This window comes from Numenius arquata, chromosome 1 (assembly GCF_964106895.1).
Source record: "Numenius arquata chromosome 1, bNumArq3.hap1.1, whole genome shotgun sequence".
NCBI lineage: Eukaryota > Metazoa > Chordata > Aves > Charadriiformes > Scolopacidae > Numenius > Numenius arquata.
This window is the reverse complement of record NC_133576.1, coordinates 76,975,737-76,994,127: the sequence shown is the minus strand read 5'-3', so window position 1 is coordinate 76,994,127 and position 18,391 is coordinate 76,975,737. Positions and strand designations below refer to the sequence as shown.

General features: G+C 42.0%; 1 protein-coding gene across 1 annotated transcript in view; it reads right to left on the bottom strand.

Moving 5' to 3' along the window:
• COL4A1 (collagen type IV alpha 1 chain) overlaps positions 1-18,391 on the bottom strand; it is a 130,229-nt gene that overhangs the window by 111,301 nt on the left and 537 nt on the right. The gene's annotated exons all lie outside the window — the stretch shown is intronic.

The window sequence follows — 18,391 nt, the reverse complement described above, 5'->3', positions numbered from 1 at the left end:
TCCACATCCTCTGGACAACCTCTTCCAGTGTCTCACCACCCTCATAGTGAAAAAATTCTTCCTAATATCTAATCTAAATCTACCTTCTTCCACTTTGAAACCATTACTTCTTTTCCTATCACTACATGCCCTTGTAGAAAGTTCCTCTCCAGCTCTCTTATAGGCCCCCTTCGGATACTGGAAGGCTGCTATAAAGTGTCCCCAGAGCCTTCTCTTCTCCAGGCTGAGCAACCCCAAATCTCTCAGTCTGTCTTGATCTTGTGTTAAAAGCAAACTACAAAATGCTACTTAATGCTAATTAGGAGGTACTTTTGACATTACCTTCTCTATGCTCCCACTCCCAAATGGTCAGTAAATAGCTACGAAATTTTTAGGAAAGGTTCAAGCACCACTCTGGCTCCCACAAACAGAATGGGGTGAATAGCTGAGTGCAGCAATATGCTGCCTCCTTCCGTCTGGGGATAAGCTTCTAAAAATCAGTGCATGTTTTTTTTAAGCATTCAGGTGTTATTGTAATAAAAGCCATAGGAAGCTCGTAAGAAGCTGAAGACAGTTATTTTACACTGAAAGGAACAGGCTGCCCAGGGAAGTGGTGGAATCACCATCCCTGGAGGTATCTAAAAGATGGGTAGATGTGGTGCTGAGGGACATGGTTTAGTGACGATTTTGTCAGTGTTAGGTCAATGGTTGGATTTGGTGATCTGAAAGGTCCCTTCCAACCTAGACAATTCTATGATTCTATGATTCTGCCTTCAAAGCATGACTTGATTATGAAATCTTAAGTACGAAATGAGTCCAAAAAGTGAAGAGTAAGGCAAAAAAACCCCTGCATCCTCCCTCATTCAGTGAGCACAGTCTGTTCTGTGTATTGAATGGGACGGGATCCTGTGAAATCCATCAAGCAATTAAAGGCGAGTATGATGCGAAAGGGCCCCATGTTCAGGTTGCACAGAGCGTGACTATAAAAAGAGAATATTCTTCAAGCATTCTGTCTGTGCGAAGATATATTAGTATTATGTCAGCATATGGACAGCGGTAAGAGGAAAGTGCATTTGGCTATACATCATGCAAACACATCTAACGGCCACCACCACTCCAAATGCAAACAGAGGCTGCAGTTTGGGGAAGCCAGCTAATAGCTGGCTGTGACCACAAGGTCAGCCCCACTCATCCTCCACCCCTCCCCTCTAGGTCAGTCCGGCTCTGATGTGAAACCACACCTTGAAGCTGTGGTTAACACAGTTCCTGCAGCACAGCCCAAATCCCTGCTGCTGTTAACAGCTGCGGTCTGGCCCCGCTCCCGCTCCCTCTCCTGTGCGAACGCCGACCCTCAGGCAGCCAGCCCTACCAGGAGCCAATGCTGGGAACCAGCCGGGCTGAAATGGGCTCCAGCTTACAGCAAAACGAACACTGACACTAACATACATGAGGAAAAGGAGTAGAAATGTCTCTTTTGGCAGGCCTGCGGGATGCAGCCACTTCAGCATCAGCCAGCGAGTTAGTCCAGCCTGCTTCCCTATCCTGTCCAACCCTGCTAAATTAATCTTAAAGCATTTACAACAGAGACCAAGTCTCCTGGCTCCCAGTATCTTGCCAGTGTGGTCAATCTATTCTCCTAATCCTACTATGACGGCTGAATGAAGGTTTGCTCAGAAGGCTGCCTTTGCTTATTACTCTTTTAGGAAAAGAGTAATTACTCTAATATTACTCTTTTAGCAAATCTATTTCCCCACCAGCTGGTTCTGCAATGCCTACTGCGCTGCTGCCTGATATTTTACTGGGGCAAGGAGTTGGCAGCATCTGGGAGCTCTCTTACTCTGAACTCAACAAAGACTGTCTACAAGCAAAAAGTAGTACTTACAAAGGTAAGATTATTTCCACTCCTCACTCTATAGCCATGTTTAAATTTCGGTGTTTCATCTGAATATCTCAAATACATTGCACTTTCAAGAGGAAAAAAGAGAGCAAAGCAAACTGATAGGATGCTTGCTTTGCATTTCTATCTCCATTTCTGTATTTCAGCACCTGAATGCAGAAAAAATTACTTTCGTAGTGATGCTAGAGTGATTTAGTCTGTGTAAGTATATTTAAGACAGGTAAAGTATTTAGGTGCCCACCAGAAACTACAAGTAGTGAAGAGAATGAAGAACTGAAGCTTTCTGATGTACGTCCTAAAATAGATTGACATAGCTTTTCTAAAAAAAAAACCCAACACATAGGGGTGCCTACAATTTTTGGGATGAGTTGTAGTTTCATGCCTTTTATTCTGGAACTCTACATTTACCTCACTCATACTTTAACGGGTGGAGCATACATCAAGTATCCCCAAGAAACAAAGTCCTACAGAATACAGATGTGCCTATTTTGGAAGCAGTTGGATCACTTTTCCCTACGAGGTCAGGGTTTTCGGACCAAAAGAATAGCTCCACTGTTTGCTATCCAGCTGAGAACAGCCTGGATTCCCTTGTCTTGTTCAATGCTGTAAAATTAATCGTAAAGAATTAAATCACTCCCCTCCTATTTTCAATTAGCCGTGGGAGAAGAGGAGAGCAGGTAACATACTCTCATATTATGACACTGAACTTTTTATAGTTATTTATAACAATCCAAAGCTTATCATTTGTTGGCAAGCCTTTCTTTTACTTATTTCATTTCCCCTTCTTTCACTGGAAAGGAATTTCATGTTAAAGAAACTGAAAAAAAAATTAAAAGTTTAAATTCTCATTTCCAAAAGAATTTTTTTAATCACTAAAATAAATTTAATATGGATATCTTGGCTATTTTTTTCCTCAGAAAAACTGGCAGGCTTCATAAAGTATGTGGGCTTAAAGCTATTCTGTTGGATTACTTTTACTTTCCTCCTCTACACTGGATATCAAAATTCAAATCCATTACCTTTACTCATCCAAATAATTCTCTGAATACTTGCCTTTTCTTGTAGGGAAAAAAAAGTTTTTTCTGTTTTGGGGTCCTCATCAGAAACAACTTAGAAGATCTGCTTTTAAATATACTGTAATTAAACTTAGGAACAATTTTGTTCTCCAAGAGGGACACATAGAAGAGGCCAAAATAAAAGGTTCAGAAGGAAACCACCAACTAATCTGCTGCACTATCCTGAACCCTCTGACAAAATTCCCCTTGATCATCTGTCTTTTTTCCCATTCTGATATTTAGCCTCTTTATTTCAAGTTTTTGTCTCTGTGGTTACTGTAGTACACCAGAACACCTAAAAAATGAGTACAGCAAGGGCCAATACAGGAAAAAACTAGACAACCCAAAGCTACATGTTAAATGATGGGTGCGAGTGTGCTGCCAACTTTAAGGACATGGGCACTCCTTTTATTCCTGAAGCTGGTGATACTTAAAAATTAATCTTCAAACTCAGTCAAATGAGTTTTTATTATACACTTTCAGGCTTTGTATAATCCTTATCACAGAATATCACACAACTAACTCATATCCTACTTTGAAGATCAGGAAGTTTTGTTATCCTTATTTCACCTTTCTCTCTTTGGGAAAGAGAGATACAGGGAAGCTAAAAATACTTCCTAGGGCTGCCAAAGCAAAATAGGGAATGGATTTCTGCTTCCATGCATGCAGCCAGCCACGTTCACCTGAAGCTGGTCTGGATACTGCCTGCAACATCTTCCTCAGTCCACCAGATCAGCAACAAACTGACCTTATCTGAGGAGAGATAAGCAGCTGATTAGCTTTAGGGAGCCAGAGAGCCACGCTATGTGCTGGAACAGGCTATCTGAGCAGCCAGCCAGAGCTGCTCAGGGAGAGCAGTTCCTTGTATACAGCAACTGAAAAAAGGGAAAAGGAAAAAACGGTACTCAGAAAGCTTCCATGAGCTTCCTGCAGATGGCAACTGCAATGGCAGTATTTGCGATTCTCCAGCGCTACTCTAGTGCCCAGCTGGGAAAAGCTCCTTATAAATACACAGGATCCATCACTTCAGGCTGCAGTATCTGAACCTGTTTGCAATTCTTCTTGTAGCTGAGGGAGCAGGTGGATGTGCAATGGGAGGGGAACCACTGGAGATGCAACGACCACATTGGATTCTTCAGACAAAAAGTGACAGCTCTCAAGGGGTTTGTGGCACGGCAGTGTATGTCCAGAGGCAACATTATAAATTTATTGCTGAAACAGACACTCTCCTTTTGGACAGGAGGCAATGTCCATAGCTTCATATCTAAAAAGGTTTGATGAACATGCCACAAAGCAAAGCAAACTGGAAAAATAAAACCCTAGACTGCACAGTGTGAAAGTTCACAATTTAACCTGAAAGAAGAGAAAATAGAGAAAATAAATACTTTATATTTACCCCAGAGTCAGAATCTAGGCTACGCCAACTTTACTGGCAAGGGAAAAGAAATTCATTGGAACCTGTCACTCATCCTTGATTATCCATCTAGATCCACGGTCCTGACTTAGAAATGAGAAGTTCCCACAGTTTTTAAAGGCGTTTGGGAGGGGGTGAGCTTTAATCCCCTCATTTCCTGAAAAAAATTAAAGAGAGTGAGGGGAGGAAAAAAAAATAGTATCTGTAAGAGGTACGTGCTTACCAAAATGAGGTTTTATCTACATTATGCATAATGCATCTCTTAGTCTTAAAAAGTGAGCAGCACTGGATTATGTTGGCATGAAATGCATTATAAAAAACGTTTCAATATTGCATATAATTTTGAGGAAGTTTTATTAACAGATACTTCTGTGAGTAGGCACCAGTGGTCTATATTTAGAATAGAGAAAAAGAAAATGCTGAAAGATAAAGTGTCAGTATCATTAACTTGTAAACAAAAATGAAGATTTCAGAAACAAGTATGTGCACATTCTTCATTCTATAATAAAAACAATATATAGAGACATGATAGTGCACTTAGCACAGGATTGAGAATAGTACAGACTACTGTGCACAGGCATTGTGTTTGGCTGATACTGCAGGTTCCAAAATGAAGTTGTTTATTTGAACTATTTATAATTTTAGAAAGAATTCTGATAAATAAAAGTATAGCAATAATATTTTTATCATTACCCTGGCAATTATTTTACTGCATATTCTGTACATAATGTACATTTCTTTCGAATTTTTCTCCCAAATTTTCCTTTCCAGTATTTCTTGATAAGGCCTGGAAAAAGAAACAAATCAAAAAAAAACAAGAGTCACCTTGTATTCCTAAATTTTTTGGGCTGCTTTTCCCCCCCAAAACACATGTATTTCTGAATTTCACAGGGATTCTAGATGCTGAAATCTGTACAAAGTGTCAATAGTCCTAAAAAAGATAAAATACAGCAGCTGGGCGCAGCCACAAAACTCTTACGGGTTTCAGTCAACTTCCCATTCTTTGTCCCTCTTCCCTGAAAACACCTCTGGACTAAAAGGCCACCAGAAGATTCCACCCAGTAGTTTGTCTCTTTTGCACTGTTAGAGTTACGATGAGGAGAAAAACAGGTACCAAGATATACATCCAGACTCTTTGAAGCTAGTTTGAAGAGTTCACATAACAGTTGGAAATATTAAAACAAAGCTTATAGAAAAAGTTGCATTGTACTCTACTGATAACGTTCTGGAAGACATCTCTTTGTTAATGTCTTTTTTATTTAAAAAAAAAAAAAAATCTCTCTGATGACTCAGCCTATGGCCTCAAGAGATATTTTTCCCTTGCTAATTTACCTTAATCACTTCACCTAGTGTCTCACCTGTCAACACATCCAGTAGCTTTTAATGGCTTCCTGACATTACATAACAGCATATATTTTCATGTTATATTTTAATTGACTAAGTTTTTAGGAAGCTACCAGCCCATCATCAGTAATTCCCAACTTTGAAACAAACATATGAAAAGAATAAAATGGTTACAGACATGACATTGGACTTTCAGTCTAAGGAACAGGGTAACACTGGTTGAAAGGGAAGAAAACAGGCACAGAACATCTGACCAGCTTCTTTTATTCTCTCTGTACATTTTTTAACATCAAATAACCCTCAGACAACCAAGCTGATGAAACTCATTTTTACTCTGCTGACCGAGACCACTAGCCTACTTCTGTACACGTAATAATTCTTCAGTGACAGAAGTCATTTCTCATGTCATAAAAAAATCGCTGAAACACCCTAAGAGTAAGAAAAGACATATAGATCTTACTGACATTTTCTGGTGGTTTTTTAACTTGTTCCCTCCCGTTTCTTATCGCCTGTAGGTTTTGAAAGGGATGCAACAGGCATTGCTCTTGTTCCCTACTGCAGTCAGCTGGAGAGTTCAGCTTCGACTTGAGAGGTGGTGGAGTCTCCATCTCTGGAGATGTTCAAAACTTGCCTGGACAAGTTCCTGTGCAACCTACTCTAGGAGGACCTGCTTTGGCAGGGGGGTTGAACTAGATGATCTCCAGAGATCCCTTCCAACCCCATATCATTCTGTGATTCTGTGACTCCTGGCAGGGATGGAGCAGTGCTACCACTTCAGGCTCTGCTGAAGATCAAACATCTGTGGTGCCAGTGGGACAGACCAAGGATCATCACATAATCACAGAATGGTTTGGGTTGGAAGGGACCTTAAAGATCATTGAGTTCCAACCTCCCTGCCCTGAGCAGAGACACCTCCTGCTAGACCAGGTTGCTCAAAGCCCCATCCAACCTGGCCTTGAACACCTCCAGGCATGGGACACCCACAACTTCCCTGGGCAACCTGTTCCAGTGCCTCACCGCCCTCACAGTAAAGAATTTCTTCCTAGTATTTTATCTAAATCTACCCTCTTTCAGTTTAAAACCATTACCCCTCATCCTATCACTATCCTTGGGCTCACAGGAAGCAGATGCGACCATCAAGTGTCTGACTTGGAATGTGGAGCCTGCCAGCTGGTCCGTCTTGCTCTGCCTCTCCTGTGGGATGAAGGGCAGCTGGTGCTGGTCCCATTGGAGCACAGCCCTGCTGCTGGCCAGCCCAAGCCTCAGCTGTGCTTCTGCTTCAAAATGCAGGTGCTGGCAGCCAGCAAAAGGCAAATGGTGCTGATTCACTTGCAAGGCTTTATGTGTAGGAAGCGAAGGGAAGAAAAACTAGCACACTTTTTCCATATGCCGCTGTAAAGCAGGTATAAGGAGAAGGCTGAAACACCACCTGTGCACAGCACACATGGGAAGGCATGGGGGGACATCTAAGTGTGGCTGTTGGTCTGACCCAGCCAATATGCTTAGAAACTATTTCTCTGCCCGGCTGGTATCTAGCATTTCACCATAACATGCAAAGTGCCCTGACTCTTTTACAGTCCCATCCCTTTTCCACCCCCCAAACAGAAGCGGGCAAATAACCAGCCTAAAGAATCAGACACTTGCATTAAGATGGGGCTTCTCCATGACAGATCCAGTTACACACTTAGTGGGTCACTAAATAATTCCTTCAGGCAGTCAGATTTTGAAGCATCAGCACCAAAATTCAGTCAAATGACTAGTTCCTGTGAATTATCTCACGGGATATTGGGTTATCAGATTAATAATTGGTACTGAGGGAAACACAAAGATAGCTGCCCATCACCTGCAACAACTATGAGATTGGTTAATTATGAAGGTACATCATAATTCTGCCTTTAGCATGGTGTGATCCAGATTCTAAAAATGCTTTCTTGGCAGCTTCCATCTAATGCTATAAATCTAAGTACAGGAATCCTGCACTTTACACTTTCTAACACAGCAAACAATAGTGACGAGAAACAGATCGCTTTATATGCAGTAAGTTCTTTTTTTTAACCAGTGGTGTTGTACCCAAGCTTTACTTTTTACCTAACATTCCAGAAATTCACTAATTGTCTTCAGGTACAGAAAAATTCATATGAGGCTCATGTTTTAAGTACATCACAACGTTCAATTCTTTTCAGCAATACTTCATCCAATAATAGGTGCAACTTCACACAGAACTCATTCTCCGTCTTCATGAGTGATTTGATATGATTTATATATCTTTGGATTTAGAACTGTGAAATAATTTTCTAGACAGCTGAACCACATTTGTCAGAAATGTAGGGGCGTTATCGAAGACAGTACAAGATGTGACATAATCACATGTGCACCTTCCCATATCAATCAATTTCATACATTTCTCTTGGACAATATAGATACACACTGCGCCATGTGCAAACCCGTTCCGTGTAATTGCCCATTACCGTTCCAGCGATGGCACATATCTGGGCGAGCACGGGGTGGGAAATCCAGAACTTTTCACGTTTTGTTCATGAAATGTTCAGACTTTAATCTATGATAATGAATGGGGATTTACAAAAACGAAGAATTAGTTATGGGTCCTGTGGTACAGGGTAGCAGTCCAGCTAAAATAAACCTGAATTCAAGAGAAGATAGATATCCACTACATAGACTGTTTTGGCACTGCATTGAGTTCTGCATGCTGTTCTTTTATAAGCTAAAGATGATTCTATTTAATTTTAACCAACAGGAGGTTATTTATTAAAATAAATGGTATTGATAAATTGATATTAAACAAATATAAAATATCTTCTGCTGCAAAGCAATCCAGATTTACATGTTTGTCAATACACAGATGTGTCTCATATTGTGTGAGGGACTAAAATCGTGCACAGAAATGGTAATTTGCAAAATCTGGACCAAGACCATGATATGCTGGCTTTCACTTCAGGCTGCACAGGGATGGTGTAGATGCCAGCTCAGGCCTTAACATAGGTTCAGTTAGTCTTGATAATATCCTACGTGTGTTACGTGCAGCTGCACTTTCTGTGGGCCTGGCAGCATCCAGGAACAGTGTATCTACAGGATCGCACAGACCTCCTGCTCTTGCTCTCATGTTGCCAAGTCCATTCCAGCACCAGCAGCTCCTGTGGTATTGGTGAGTAAGTGCATCTGAACGTGAAGAAGGTGTTTAGAACAAACACCTTTCAAGAGGTATGTATGCTACCTTTGCAAAGACTGTGGTGACACAAATGGGTATAACGCAATCACTCGCTAGGCTCATTCTTTTGAGGATTTTATTTGAAGACGCTAGGAAGAAAACACAATTCTTACAATGACAGCACACAGAAGCATCCTTACAAAAACATCTTCCTCATTTTTGACCTACGCAGTTTTCTGGCTTTGCCCTGTCATCATCATTTTTGGTCTCCTTGATGCTCTAGGAAAAATCTTTCCACAGCCTTAGCACCTTCAACTACTCTAAAAATGAATTAAATGGAAGGTGGAATCTTTAGCAGCTTTGAGGAATTGACCCTGCACCTGACAGCACAGAGGGCACTGAGCTAGAATCACTGCGAGGCTGGCAGCTGCCTGCCTTTTGGTTACCATCCAAAGCTTTTCTATGCTTATGACACATCTAGTCCCTTCAAGATCACGAGCTCTATCTCAGCCAAGCAGACCATTCCAGGAAAATGCATCAAAAATCAGCAACCACTGTTTGTCTGACCACTGTGAATCAGAGCACATTTTCAAAGGCATGTCTCCAGCAAGATGGATTTGTTTTTCTGCATGATTTGGACTATTATTTTGGCATTCTCAGGGGCATGAGCCGAGACATTAACCCAAAGACTAGGCACTGGTACAACATTTGCTGTATCACTGAGGTCCATAACGGGAAGTAAGTTTTAAAATAGTAATAGAAAGTCACAGACAGTAGGATTACATTGCATAAGAATTAACATCACCAGAACCCATGTCTGAGTCCTCCCAGCTGGGATTTACCAGTAATGATCAGAAGAACAACCCCTCCCAGGCTGTGACTGCCAGCTGGGGGGTCCTTGCAACTGGTGGCAGGGGCCAGGAGCCAGAGTCAGCTCCCACAGTTGTTCTACAACTAAGCAAAACTGTAAGTGCAGGGCTCTAGCACTTAATCCTTTCCCTCTTTCCTGACTTTTTCTTTTTGTTGTACCAGTTTTTGACAATCTCTTCTAATCCCTGGTTTCCAGGATGCTTCTTGCCCTGGTTTCTACTTTGGCCCCTTGGGATCAGTCACACAGCCTTGACTCCTCAGAATCACTGTACCATTTGGGGAAAAAAAAAAAAAAAAAAAAAAGGATAAAAAAACAGACTTCCTAAGATAATTTTAAGCTTTTTATGTTCTTTTCACTTTCATTATACTTCTTGCTATTCCCCATTTTTCTCTAAATATTTCCACATTGATTCCAAAAATGCAGCTGTTCTTAACAAAGATACAGCCCTAGTCAATATTCAGCTAAAAAAAAAAAAAGTAATATGACAGTTTCAGTAAAAAAACCTCATAGTTCTCTAAAGTAAAGCTGCACTATTACACGCATTTACATTGTTTTAATCTTCCTTGCCTGTTCTTAAAAACTGCTAAAAACACACGTGCATTTACAGCTAAAAAATCTTCTGAGTTTTGGCCCTGAATACTGCTTGCACGTGCATCTTGGCGTTATGGCAGCAGAATTTATCTTTTTTTATTCTGCTAGCAGATAACTGACTTGCCATTGCCATAAAAGGGACAGAGCTTCAAGCACAATACGAAAATTCCTGGAATGTTTGAGTCTACCCTCACTTAGCTGATTTTTCCCTTAATATGTGCACTAAGAATACAAACCATTAATGGACTAATTTTTCTTCAAACTTTTGTTCTAATTCTTTACAGCCCCTTAAGTCCATACCAGTGTAATTTTTCAGCCTTATTTGGGTTTCATTACAATCTTAGGACTTGTTTCAATGCTTTTAGGTTATCACATATTTTAACAAAAGTCTTCAGTAGACTAGAAAACAAGTTTTCTTCCACTAGATAAACAACTGGACTAATAAGACCAAAGGAGTTACAATATCCAGTCAGCACATAGCTATCCAGTGAAAATGGACTAATTTGTTTTATCCCTTAGCTACAACTGAAACATTTGTCATGACAAAAAAAAAAAAAAAAAGTAAAAGACTTTCTGCTATCTGTATACTAAAGTAAGGACCCCATAAATTATCTATTAAAATAGAACCAGCTGATAAACCAACACATTTTCCCCTAAGTTAGGGATTATTTGCATGAAAGATTAGAGAGTTCACTGTGAATTTCCAACATGAATATCTATGGAAATAATCCTCACGTAAGAATGGCATCAACTATATTGATGCGTTAGAATACTTTCATCCACTAAACTATTTAGAAATGCTCTACCAGGCTCATGTCCCAGTGTGAAGACATCGTCTTCATGCACAGAAGACATACGAGAAGGCATCTTGGCTGGAAGGAAGGTTGAGCATCTTGGTGAAACCACAGACCTCCCATGTAGCCAGAGAGATTATAAGTCTCACAGCAGCCAAGACAAATATGGGCAGAGAAAAGGCTGGACACTGGTTTTTAAAGGTGGTAGAAACAGATACAGTGTTAGCTGCCTAAAGTCATTCTCTTCCGGCAAGTGCTAGGGAACACCATGAGACTTCTGGCACCTTTTAAAAAAGTTCAACATCTAGAACTGGTTTGTGGCTTTCATCATATTTCAATTCAGAGATGAAGCATGGAGTCTGCAAACTCGAGCTCTCTAGCACATCTCTTCTGGTCCCACTTTAACAGCTGGACAGGGCTCTCCACTAGGGTGACAAACTTTGCCTAAAAACTTATTTCTGCTTCCCAGTTGTAGCAATTGAAATGCTCCTTAAGGTATACATTGTTATCTACAGACAGGATAATTGACAGTTTGTCCCGTGCTTAATCTATAAAAGGCTATATGTCTTCTGAATGCAAAAGACCTAACTCACTAGGTTTTTAATTGAAATATTCTAGTTCTTCCTACTAATCCTTGTGTATTAAACAAATTCTTGTATTTATTTTATCACTTGGATAACTTTGTTTGCCAGTTCCCTCTCAGCTATCTTGAAAACCTTCATCTCTAAACGCTGTCTCTGTCATTGCTATTAGAGGATGAAAGCCATGAAAAGATGAAAGAAAATGAATTATTACTTTGCAATTTGTTTACTCCACACACTTCGCAGCACTTTGTGTTTTGTCCTTTACATTGTTCTGCTGAAGATGCACACCCTTCCTCAGACCCTGCAAGGGCTGTTTGCCAGCAGCAGTAAAGGTGAAGGCAGCAGGAGCATGAACAGAGAGAAAAGGCAGAGGAAAGGAGGGGAACAGAGGATGTTTAGTAGTTCTTCTCTTGGATCCACCCAAAAAATAAAGCCCCTCCAGCCTACACAAAATTCCATAAAAGTAGCTGAATAACTTTGCTAAAACCACAGTTATGCTTTCTGTTAATTAGGCTGGCACAATGTTGACAAATCTTACACCATTTATTTCAGAACATGTGCGAGGACAGCATCCTTTTGATATGTTACATGAAGGCAACCTGAGAAAAAATAAATGAAAAAAAAAAAAAGAAACTCTGCCTTTTCCAACTCTTCTCTGGCTTCCTTCATTTCATCTTTGGCCATGTCTTTTTTATTATGTTACTGTAAGGCAATCCAGGCCAAAAAAAAAAAAAAAGGAGGTTTTTTTGTGGGCTGTGAGGCCAGGCTGACTCATCTTCTCCCGAGCACATTCCCAGGCTGCCGGCTCCCACGGCACCTGCCGCCTGCTCCGGCACCTTGCACCAGCACTGCACCCATGTCACTGTGACACCCCAACATGGGTATAAAAGCAGAACAATTCTCATTTGAGCCCACAAGTACAAGTTTTCAGATGCATGGTGACCTGGAAAATCAGAGGTGAAAAGGGGTATTTCCTACCACCACCAAACGTTCACCTAAGCTGAGTTAATACAACCTCAAGGCTTACAATGTTTTTGGCCCGTGTTGGAAATGCAATGGAAGGAGGCACAATGTAAGAGGTTTTCTGAAAAATTCTTATTTGAGATACTGGATCAATCACAGTGGTAATAAGTGAATCCAGAGCTGAACAGAGTATAGCAGAAGTACAGAGGAATAGAAGTTAAAGTGCTTTTGAATATGGACTACCGTACTTTTGATTTAGAAAATTTATCCAAATTCCTCTTCTGTAAAAGAATATATCAGGGATAAGGGAAGATTAAACAGTGATTTTTTTGGTCTTTGAAACATTTACTCAAACCTGCTTATTTATATACATGTATTTTTCTCAATGCTAAATAGAAACCTAAAGCTAAAATGGACACAAATTTTTTTCTCACTAAATCTTTAATCATCCTTTATCTGTTTATACATGCCAGAGAACAACAACAATGTTTTTTTGCACTATCTACTTATACTTTTTATGAAAAATGCATTTGCCTTTTTCTGTACTCCAAATTGCTTCAGATTAGAACGGCATAACAATAGTAATTGACACATTGTCAGTGTTTTAACTTGTTCTGTATTTTACTTCCACATTGTCCAAGATACTGCTATATAAAGACTCTTGGAAGGCTAATGCCACATACTTTTCTGATGTATTAAATCACCAAGAATAATTCCAGCCAATCACAACCCAGAGAAGTAAAAAAATTATCTTCCCACAAACAACATTATATTGCAGCAGTACTTCACACCTTCAACTACTCACTAGAGGCACGGGCTGCTATTCCAGTCAGGCCATAGCCCATGCCCAAACTCCTCCCTTTGACCAAATTTTGCAAGGTGTTAAGGGCCTTTGTGATGGGAAAGTCAACAGAAATTCTGGGAAGAGAGCGCTATTTAACTTTTAAACACTGATGAACTAAGTCAATTTATTCTCATGTTGAGGTTGTTTAATCTTCCTTTGTTTAGTCTAGTTCTATAAAAAGAACAATATTCATAAGCTTATCCCTAGAGATGGTTTCTGACATTTTTAAACAATTGTCTTAGCTGCCTGCAGCAGCTATCCTACGTTTCTCTACCTGATCAAGGTAACTGACAGTATATACACCCAGCCTAACCTCAGGCACTATATAACCTCATTATATCCCCGGATTATATATGCCAAGCTGAGGAGCTGCAATGAAACACCGCAGCAGTCCTGCAGGCATTTGATACACACAAAGGCTCAGAAGCGAGAACTGTGCTACTTGGGATGACAGTTCGGGAACGCACTTGCATGTGCTGACGCTCAACAGCTGGCTCCAGGAACAAAGTTCACGGAGATGAGTCAGGACCGACTGCTCAGGGACCGCGTTCTCCAACACAGCCGGCAGCAAAGAGGTATGTGCTCCCAAAACAGCCTACCCTTCCCTCCTCACTCTGGCACCTTGTGCCACGATGCTGCAGAAGAGGTGGCCAGAGGCAGAGGGGAAGCGGGCAGGAAGGACAGTAGGGCAAAGAATGTTCCCCTGGGAGCGAGGCGTCACCAGGCCTGCCCCCTTGCTCCCAGAAGTGCCCATGCATTTTGCTCTCTATATATATTTACCAAATTACTCACCGCTTCTGAGGGTTGACAGGGAAACTCACAACTGCCACTTCCTTGGCAAGTGCTCCTTGCCACGGGCTAGAAGGCCACCTTCCTACCCACATTGCCATGGCCCTCTGTGGTGAACCTTCAGGCACCCCAGGCCTCATGCCCCTTCCTGCCAAGCCACCTCACTCCAACAGGAGAAAAAGGGAGTGCTGTACTTCTCTTCTTCAGACCCTCCCACACCCCATCATAGCCTGGCAGGGAGAGCAAAACCCTGTCTCCCATTTCCCTGTGAAGCCCTCCAGCCCGACAGGGGCTCAACTTACTGGTAGTCATTTGGGTCTCTCATTCTGGCCACATTTTCTGAATTTAAGTGACCATCCTGAACTAAAACCTGTCAGGGTTTGTTAGACATGCTCTTGGTACTGACAAGCCCCTGAGGACATTCAGGGAGAAGAATGCCAAATGGCCTTAGGGGACAGGTCTCTCCAGCTGGAAGGCAGTGGCGGCTGGAGGCACGAATGGCTGCAGAAGGCAGGTACCCAGCCCAGCCTTACTTCACTAATAAAAGCACACCCAAGTGAAGTGCTGCCAGTCATTGAGACTCAGTCATACGACTTCTCTTCAGCCACACGCCAAAAGCCCAAGTCATTTCTTTTATGTGCGCTCGGTTTATCTGCTCTGTACTTCTTCATCTCAATAAACCAAGTGTTTAATGGAAAAGGAACAGAAAAATCGATCGGACTAGCTGGAAGCAATTTATTTTTTTTGCTTTTGGCCTAGAATTGCCCGTGTCAGTCTGCACCCCCAAATGCAATTTAAAAATGGGGGGGGGGACAAGGAAGGCGTGAGGGCGACAGAGCAGAGCTGCCTCTCCCCAGCCATGGATGGAAGCACCACTCCCCAGATGGAGCTTACCCGGGAACAGGAACCTCTTGACCTCCCACCAGTGTGTCCCCAGCTGCCACCACACGCTCAGCTCAAACAGCACTGGTGGAATCAACATTGTCCTTGTGGAAAAAATTATGCATGCTTTTAGCACTGTTTTGGCCTGCCTTCTCCTAGTAGCTGGACAGAGTTTGCTGTCACATCTGGTCCAGCTCCTGTTTTGCCAACGCTAAAAAGTGGAAAGGGAGATGGGTTGGGATTTAGGAGAGACCATTAAGCTCAACGCCGAGCGGCAGCAGACAGGGCATTTCCTCCATTTCCCCAGCGTTACATGGCCAGCCCACTTGTGTGGAAGGTGACTCACCCCAGGGCTCAAGCGCAGCCAGAAGATCTTGCTCCACTGCAGAAAGCACAGGGATGGGCTCTGCAGCGGCATCGACAAGGTACCGACACATGAAACCGGGATTTCAATGGCATTGTCGTCTCTCATCCAAGCAGTGCTAATGTTAGGAAACGGACTTTCTTCAAAGGAAATAGCAGCCTGAAGAGTGTCAGAAATGAGAGCCCCTGCAGAGATCCATCAAAACAAGCTTCTCCTGTAACCGTCTCGTGGGAGCAGTCTCTCAGCCTGACCTGGAAACATCTTAATCTACGGCCCTGTCTTCCACTGTGCTCTCCCTATAATTTGAAAACGAATCTCCTGAGAAGAACACAGAACAGTACAAAAGCCAAGATCAGCTATAATTAATATTTTAAGAATAATTGGTTGATGTGAAAAAAAACACTGAGCTTCCAGTGCCGCATCTGGATGCATTTTATAGTGCCACATCACAAACTGTGGGAGCTGCAATGGAGCAGCTCCCTTTTCGGTACTGAGGCACATCATCCTGACAGTAGCTGGCTCAAGGCTGGCTTTGCTACGTCAAGTGCCTTTGCAAGAGCAGTCCTTCCACATCTCCTTGTATGTATTTAATCATGGATATGTCAGTGATAGAAACAATTTTTCACCCTGCCAGCCCTGTTCCACTGCAGAACCACCACCACCAACATAGCATGAGCTGCTTCTGCTACGTTTGCATTCTCAAGCCTCAGTTAGTTACCCCTGCACAACCATCATGCACGTCTGAAGAAATATCTTTCCTGTGAGGCTAACCAAGCACTGGCACAGGTTGGCCAGAGAGGTTGTGGAGTCTCCATCCTTGGAGCTATTTTCAAAACCTGGCTGGACACAGGCCTGAGGAGCCCGCTGCAACCGGCCCTGCTCTGAGCAGAGGTCTGGACTAGACGATCTCCAAGGTGCTCTCCAGCCTTAGCGACTCTGTGATGCAGGCCACAGGACGAATAAGAATACAAGAAGACTTTACCTGCACAAATTATTTATTTTTTTTTTTAAATCTATCTAATATAAGCTATTTTGGGGAAGGAAAGAACCAGCATCATTTTTTTTCAGGAGAAAAGTGGTTGCTCCATTCAGCCTATCATGAACAGTACTGCATACAACCTTGCCTACCACACAGCCCCCTGCTAAAACAACTACTCTTTAAATGTAGACAGTGGGAATGCGTTCATCTGAGGACAACGTGAGCACTGGGCCAGCTCGGCCAGCTCTCCAGAAGCAGAAGTATGAGGCCCTGCCCAGGTGTACAGTGGATCACACCACCCAGCCACCGTCACTCACTCAGAGGCATCAGCCGAGCTCAAGGACCTCCAAAGAGAAGCCCCTCGACCACCGCCCACACCTGGTATGCTGCCACCCATCAGCAGTTGCCACTGCCTTTTGGGTAGTTGCTAGTGACAGGCACCAGGGTGGATCTGGGGACAATGTCAACAGAAGCAAATTGATTGAAAGGCCACCCATGTACGGCTGAAAGTTTATCTAAGGCAAGAAAACTGCAACTTCCTCAGCATACTTGTGTTTCCCGGTGGCGCTGATGAGGAAGTGTACATCTGCAGTCAGCATAGCATAGAAAGAACAGTTAATTATGGGGATAACTCCGTAATATAATTAACAGCTCCAGATTACATTTTAAGGAATCTTGATTTTAATAAAACAATTTATCCAGCATATAAAGGGCACTTCTAACTTTCCAGAGTTGCTACAGAAGACTTGAAATTGTATAATTGATATTAAAGTCTGTATCCTCTTTTAATAAGCACATCTTCCCTACATAGCTTTCTGTCTTTGATTGACAGTCGTGGTTTACCCAATGACTTCACTTTACAGTGCAAGACAGGAACATATCACAGGCAGATCACAATAAGATCACAATATCACAGGCAGATATTTATACCTCTAAGAATACCAAATCCAGAACTCAAATGTGAATTATTTACTTCAAAAGATTTTAATTAATTAAAATTATTTATATCCTGAAAGGAATACAGTTTAATCAGCTTACTGCCAAATGATGGGTGAATTGCCTAAGAGGTGCATCACCAAGTGATTTACTGCAATCACAGTAAGCCTGATACTATCAGCCTGGGAGCAACAGGTAAGAAGTTCAGTGCATTCTTCCTTCAGCTGATTCAAGGTATACATACCGTCCCCATCCTCACACAGAGAAATCATAATTCATTACAGAACCTAATTTCACCTGAAAATGCAGAAAAAGAGTTTAAAACGACCCTTCCCGGTGCTTCCTTTACTGATTACTAATACAAGATCCCACATCTATAGCAGAAAGCATGACAAAAATCCATCTGCCCACGGCTACTGAAGAGTTTTCTGTAGCCCTGAATTTCACTACTACAGCATCAGCCTAATAAAATGCAAGAAACCAAGGAGTCACAAAAGGATAATCTGTTTAAAATTTTATGTCAACTACCCCTTTACTGCAAGGTACAGAAGGAATTGCACAAATACTTCAGGAGAGCTAGGGGAGAGACTTAAGGACAGGGGCTAGCTAATATCTCAGTGATAAAATTAGCTCCCTGAGCAAAACTTTCAGACTACTTGCATACTTTCGATTTTAAATGTCTGTGGCTGAATCTGCTCCCATCGGGAAAGGTGCCAAAACTCAACTTTAACCATTAACACCAGGATCCTTCCTGGTCTCCAGCCTACAGCCCATCGCGGGGGTCAAAGGCAGCCAGCACCGCACTTTGAGTCCAAGCAACCAACCACTGCTTTTTTTTTTTCTCTTTCCCTTTATTCCCCCCTACAAAAGCTCACTTTTTTTTTTTTTTTCTTCTTACCGTGGAGACACAACTTGCTACTTTTTAAGTCCCGAGTGGGT